The following is a 6,634-nucleotide window of genomic DNA, read 5'->3' on the forward strand; positions in this document are numbered from 1 at the left end:
AATGGTGTGTTTTTACCTGTTGAGAATAAAGAAGTGTGTGCTCCTTTGTCACGGCTCAGTCAAGAGTAGATCCCCGGATGCAGAGATGTGAGGCAAGGTTAAACAAATAGTGCAGTTCTTTAATGATAATAGTAGTACAAAGAAAAGGTGATGGGGGAAAAAGTGCACACCATGAAAATATTGTACGCAATGAAGCTTCTAGCGATTGGCAAGGGAATAGCCAAGACACACTGGTAATAGTTCACTCCAAAGAGGAAAAACTCTCAACCTTCGGAGAGGAGAACACAAAATCGAGATTAGATCTAAAATGACCAGCGGTGGAAGTTAGGTATAAATTGCGGACGGCACAGGAAGCAATACACCAGGAGGGACAAGCTCTCAGTGCCCTGCTCAAAAAGCCCAGTGACAAAATAGGACCAGGTGTGTCCCATTAGGCCAGGGGTGGGCAAACTTTTTGTTTCAGGGGCCACATTGGCTTTTGAAATTTGACGGACGAGCCAGGTGAGCACATGATGCATTTTAAGGCATATCATGTCTGTTGGAACTAAGAGTAGACTCCTCAAACATGGACTATTTTAGTTACAATTAGGGATGATGTTCAAAATCGGTTCTCCCGGTTGTTCAATGAGAAAAGAACCGATTCCATGGACTCGACTCCCTTTTTGAGAACCGGTTCCCGTTATCGAGGCCACTATAGTAAAGAAAAAGAGTTGGTTCTTTATTTGAATCCCTGGGAACGAATCCCTTCCCATGTACAGGAAATGCCCTGTGGGACCTGCAATGTTATGCCCATTTGATTGTAGACTCTTACTGACACCTTGTGGCGATAAGAAAATACTACGCGTCATTAGTTTGGGCACTTCCAGGTTGAGACAATTGAGAAGTAGACAAGTTGTGTTAGCTCTTACAAGCCTTGGAAAAGATAAGTCTGTAAGTAAACTGTTTAACTTGTTTATGTAACTCAATATTAAGGTGGAAAGTGTTTAAGTTTGATACTAAGATGTTTATTGAAAAATTTTTGTGCACTGTTTCAATGGATGTTTTGAGGACTTAAAATGGCTGCCAGTCGTGTATTTCCACCATCGAAATATTTTCAACACTCAGAAGTATTTGTTTGATGATAGTACTGTATATTTGTGTGAAGCTAATATTTACATATTGTGTATTACATTTCAGTATGTTAATTGAATCACATAGATTATACATTTGTCATTGTGTGTATTTCAGTTTAAAAAAAAAAAAAACAGTCAAGTGCAAGACAAAAGTAAAGATAGGAAAAGACAAAGCAAGATCAACAACAATAAAGAGCCTAAATGGATTAATCTGCTTTGGATTGTTTGTTAGCTGTCTGCCAAGCTGTATAACCTCAACATGTATAGTGAGGGCAGAACAGGCAATATGCAATTATTGCCAGGCTTCGCTCTCATGTAAGGGGGGAATAATTGTTGATTGATGACTGTGGTGTTCTTAGTGCCATAGTGTGTGTAGTTAGTATGTTCCAATAGCAGCAGAAGTGCACTTTTTGGAGAGCTGTATTATTTTTAGTTTTGTGCCCAAGGAACTGATTTTATTTAACACTATATTATTAATTATACACCTATAGTGATCACAGAGACAGGTTGTTTTTGTGTTACTGTATATATTTGTTTTTTTGAAAAATCCCACTTAATATACTTTGGGTAACAACAGTCAATATTTATTTATTTTGTTTTTTTAGGGGAGTAACAGTCAATATTTATTTATTTTTATTTTTTTATTTTTTTATTATAATATAAAAGTGAGCTTTTGTTAAACCAAATGTTGTGTTTTTTTCCATATACAACAACCTATCTGAATTCGATAAGAGAATCGATAAGGAATCGGTTCGATAAGAGGATTTGATAATGGTCTCAAACTCGATAATTTCTTATCAAACATCATCCCTAGTTACAATACATCTATTTTCATCAATATCATATCAGAACATCGACGAAACATACAAATGGTATTAAAGGGTTAACACGTACATTCTCTTTTCGTAGGAGCAGTGTTGTTGATCACCCTTTTTTGCCAGTCCGCAAAGTGTAGTATCAGTTTTGTTGTGGCAATTCTCATAACAGATGTTTGCTCAAGTCTGTTTTTTGGCGGGCCGGCTTAAAGGGACTAACGGGCCGGATGTGGCTCTCGGGCCGTAGTTTGCCCACACCAGCATTCGGCCGTCCCCCACCGGGGAAGGAAGCACTGAGGAGGGGAAACAAAAAGACAACAGCAGGGACAAAATAATAGGGAAGGCAGTCGAGCAACAGAAACATACGATTATTCCTCTGATATACAGTGCATCCAAAAAGTATTCAGAGCACTTCACTTTTTTAACATTTTGTTATATTACAGCCTTATTCCAAAATTGAATTAATTCATTTTTCTACACTCCATACCGCACTGTCAAAGAGATTTTTGAGATTTTTGAAATGTATTAAGAACTTTAAAAATAAAATAAAAACACAAGTCTATATGTATTCACAGCCTTTGCCTAGCAGCAATTACAGCTTCAAGTATTTTTGAACACCCCAAGCCTGACACGCCTATCTTTGGGCAGTTTCGCCCATTACTCTTTGCAGCACTTTTTCAAGCTCCGTCAGAGTGTATGGGAAGCGTCGGTGCACAGCCATTTTCAGATCTCCCCAAAGATCGGATTGAAGTCTGGGCTCTAGCTGGGCCACTCAAGGACACTTACAGAGTTGTCCTGAAGACATCTATTTGATGTATTGGCTGTGTGTAATTATTAATCCAACCTCATCCGTCTCAATAAAAACGATCCTAAATATTTGTTCAGTACAGAAGCATCACTAACCCAATAAGGGACTCCTCCCAGTAGCTCCACCCACTCGGCTGATGACTTTATGAATTTCTGTATGTACGACGGACATTGCTCTCCAAAATAATCTCTCTCTTTTTGAAGAAATAACATTAGAGGAACTCCTGCGACTCATAAATGAAAACCCACTTCCAGGGAAACTTATCAAGGAGCTGTTTGTAAATTTAAGACCATCAGTGCTAAATATTATTAACGTATCACTTTCTTCTGGTACTGTTCCCCTAGCACTAAAAAAGTGGTTATTCATCCTCTGCTCAAAAGACCTAACCTCGATTCTGACCTCATGGTAAACTACCGTCCGGTGTTCCACCTTCCGTTTATCTTGAAAATCCTCAAATAGTTGCACTCAGTACTTTAGGAGCAATGGGAGAGGGGTAATCTTGGTGTGCAAAACGTTCACAGAATGTGCAGTATGGGTGTTAATATAGTTCAGTGCACAATATGTATTATTTATTACTCATTTTTAGTTTTTCATTACGCTTTACTTGTGTTACTGTATGTAAAAATCTGCACTGTAACCACATAATTTCCCCATGTGGGATAAATAAAGTCTATACATCCTAAAGAAACACATTGAGCAGTTATATAATATTTGAAGAACAAGGGATAATATAACAGTATAATAAGACGCTTTATATATATATATATATATATATATATATATATATATATATATATATATATATATCAGTGGTGTGCTGTCAGGGCCAGCAAGGCCTTCTCTGCTGGCCTAACATAAACCTTGATCATAAATTAATGAAAGTACATTTTATTTTTAATTTACTTTCGATAAATATATAAAAGTATTCATTATATTCTCTTCATGTCATATTAGGCTCCAGTGTTGCTTGTTTTTTCGTTAGAGCTTTTATCACAATTCAGCTAGCTTGTTGCCAGCGCTGCGTGAAATCAACATTAGTGGCGGCTGTGCAGTGTAAACGAACGGAGGACATACAGTTGATAGACTGTTGCGACAGGCAATCAGATCATGATCTAGGTAGCCTTACGTTAAACCTGACAATTTGTGAAAGGAGGAAGTGGCACCGGAACAGAGAAATTGTAATTTAAATTAATTTTAACCCAAAAAGAATGGTTGAAAAAGGATATTTAAAGAGAAAATAGATCTTGTGAGACGAGGTTGGCCGGCCACGGAAGCTAGCTAAGCTACTTGAATCAACCAACTACTAGTGGCACCACTGGCTTATACGGTGTCATATTGGTGCTACAAATTGTGAGTTCAAATGTTTTATTTCTTTATTGTTTCACGTTTAATATGTTTCTCTTTGTTACAATTATTTAAATTTCGACAGTACCACGTAAGATGTGTTGGATGCGGGTTTTTTGATTTTTAAATGCGTCGAAAAATAGCCCGTTTTGTACACTGTTGAGGTGATTCAGTGCCCGTTTCTGTATAGTATTTCTCCATCCTTGACATAAATGATAGTATTTTGAGAGGTATTTATTCAAGTCGGACGAAGTAGGACATCACCGAAGGCCTAGGTAGGAAACGCACGACCCGCCACTGAATATATATATATATATATATATATATATATATATATATATATACATACTAGAGATGCGCGGATAGGCAATTATTTCATCCGCAACCGCATCAGAAAGTCGTCAACCATCCGCCATCCACCCGATGTAACATTTGATCAGAACCGCACCCGCCCGCACCCGCCCGTTGTTATATATCTAATATAGACGATGCAAGGCATTAGTGAGGTTATAAAGCTTTTGCCTGTTAAAGAAAGGAGACTGATCCAATGCAGCACAGACATTCGCGTGCCACGCTGTCACGACCCAGACGCACACCAGTGCGCAATCATATGGGAGCCGCGCTGAGCGCACCTCCAAGCGCGTCTCGCTGCCGGCGACGGCCGGGTATGGGCCTGACGCTCCAGCGCCATCCATTTTCAGGGCTAGTTGATTCGGCAGGTGGGTTGTTACACACTCCTTAGCGGGTTCCGACTTCCATGGCCACCGTCCTGCTGTCTATATCAACCAGGGTGAGCCCCACCCCTTTCGTGAGCGCACTGCGCGCGGAGTGACCCCTGTTACGCGCCCCCGGCAACAGGGGTGGCGGGCAGGTAAGCTGCGCGGGCGGAGCGCGCGGAGTGACCCCTGTTACGAGCCCCCGGCCACGGGGGTGGCGGGCAGGTAAGCTGCTTACCTGCTGCGCGTGACGCCGGCCGCGGCGAAGGCGGACGAGGCGGGGTGTCGGTGCGGTGGGCGCGGTGGTGACCCTGGACGTGCGTCGGGCCCTTCTCGCGGATCGCCTCAGCTACGGCTCCCGGTGGGGCCCTCTCGGGGGAAGGGGCCTCGGTCCCGGACCCCGGCGAGGCGTCCCTTCTCCGCTCAGTAAAAGTGTCCATCTCTTTTTTTTTTTTTCTTCTGTTGTGGCATATGCAGCAGGTGCCTGCTCGTTTTTCGTATGTGGGTAACAACATTTAACTATGTATATATATTTCCGAATTGGTTTAACTGCCACCCGCCTGAATCTATTTAAAATCTAATTTTTTTTTATTTCAACCGCCCGACCCGACCCGACCCGCGGATAAAATCTAATTTTTTTTTATTTCATCCGCCCGATCCGCGGATAATCCGCGGACTCCGCGGTTGTGCCCGCAAACCGCGCATCTCTAATACATACATACAGTTGTGGTCAAAAGTTTACATACACTTGTGAAGGACATAATGCCATGGCTGTCTTGAGTTTCCAATACTTTCTGTTGTCAATCATAATCACTCACATGAAGTTAAAAGGCCATGCCATGAAGCTGATTTGATTTGATTGTAACTTTTCTACATCACCAAAATTGATAATGTATGTTGCTGTATGTATACTTTTGACCCATAATAAATTCATAAAAGAACCAAACTTCATGAATATTTTTTGTGACCAACAAGTATGTGCTCCAATCACTCTATCACAAAAAAATAAGACTTGTAGAAATTATTGGAAACTCAAGACAGCTATATATATATACATATTAGAGATGTCCGATAATATCTGCCTGCCGATATTATCGTCCGATAAATGCTTTAAAAATGTAATATCGGAAATTGTCGGTATCGTTTTTTATATTATCGGTATCATTTTTTTTTTTTTTTTTTTCTTCTTAAATTAAATCAACATAAAAAACACAAGATACACTTACAATTAGTGCACCAACCCAAAAAACCTCCCTCCCCTATTTACACTCATTCACACAAAAGGGTTGTTTCTTTCTGTTATTAATATTCTGGTTCCTACATTATATATCAATATATATATATATATATACAGTCTGCAGGGATACAGTCCGTAAGCACACATGATTGTGCGTGCTGCTGGTCCAGTAATAGTACTAACCTTTAACAGTTAATTGTACTCATTTTCATTAATTACTAGTTTCCATGTAACTGTTTTTATATTGTTTTACTTTCTTTTTTATTCAAGAAAATGCTTTTAATTTATTTATCTTATTTTTTTTATTTTTATTTTTTATTTTTTTAAAGGACCTTATCTTCACCATACCTGGTTGTCCGAATTAGGCATAATAATGTGTTAATTCCACGACTGTATATAGCGGTATCGGTTGATATCGGTATTGGTTTATATTGGTATCGGTAATTACAGAGTTGGACAATATTGGAATATCGGATTTCGGCAAAAAGCCATTATCGGACATCCCTAATATATATATATATATATATATATATATATATGTATATATATATATATATATATATATATATATATATATATATATATATATATATATATATATA

The 6,634-nt window shown here is 39.1% G+C and overlaps 1 protein-coding gene across 1 annotated transcript in view; it reads right to left on the reverse strand.

Annotated features, from left to right (window-relative positions):
* The window catches only part of piezo1 (piezo type mechanosensitive ion channel component 1 (Er blood group)), a 237,591-nt gene that overhangs the window by 208,162 nt on the left and 22,795 nt on the right, over nucleotides 1–6,634 (reverse strand). The window lies entirely within an intron of this gene.

This window comes from Nerophis lumbriciformis, linkage group LG02 (genome assembly GCF_033978685.3).
Source record: "Nerophis lumbriciformis linkage group LG02, RoL_Nlum_v2.1, whole genome shotgun sequence".
Taxonomy (NCBI): Eukaryota; Metazoa; Chordata; class Actinopteri; order Syngnathiformes; family Syngnathidae; genus Nerophis; species Nerophis lumbriciformis.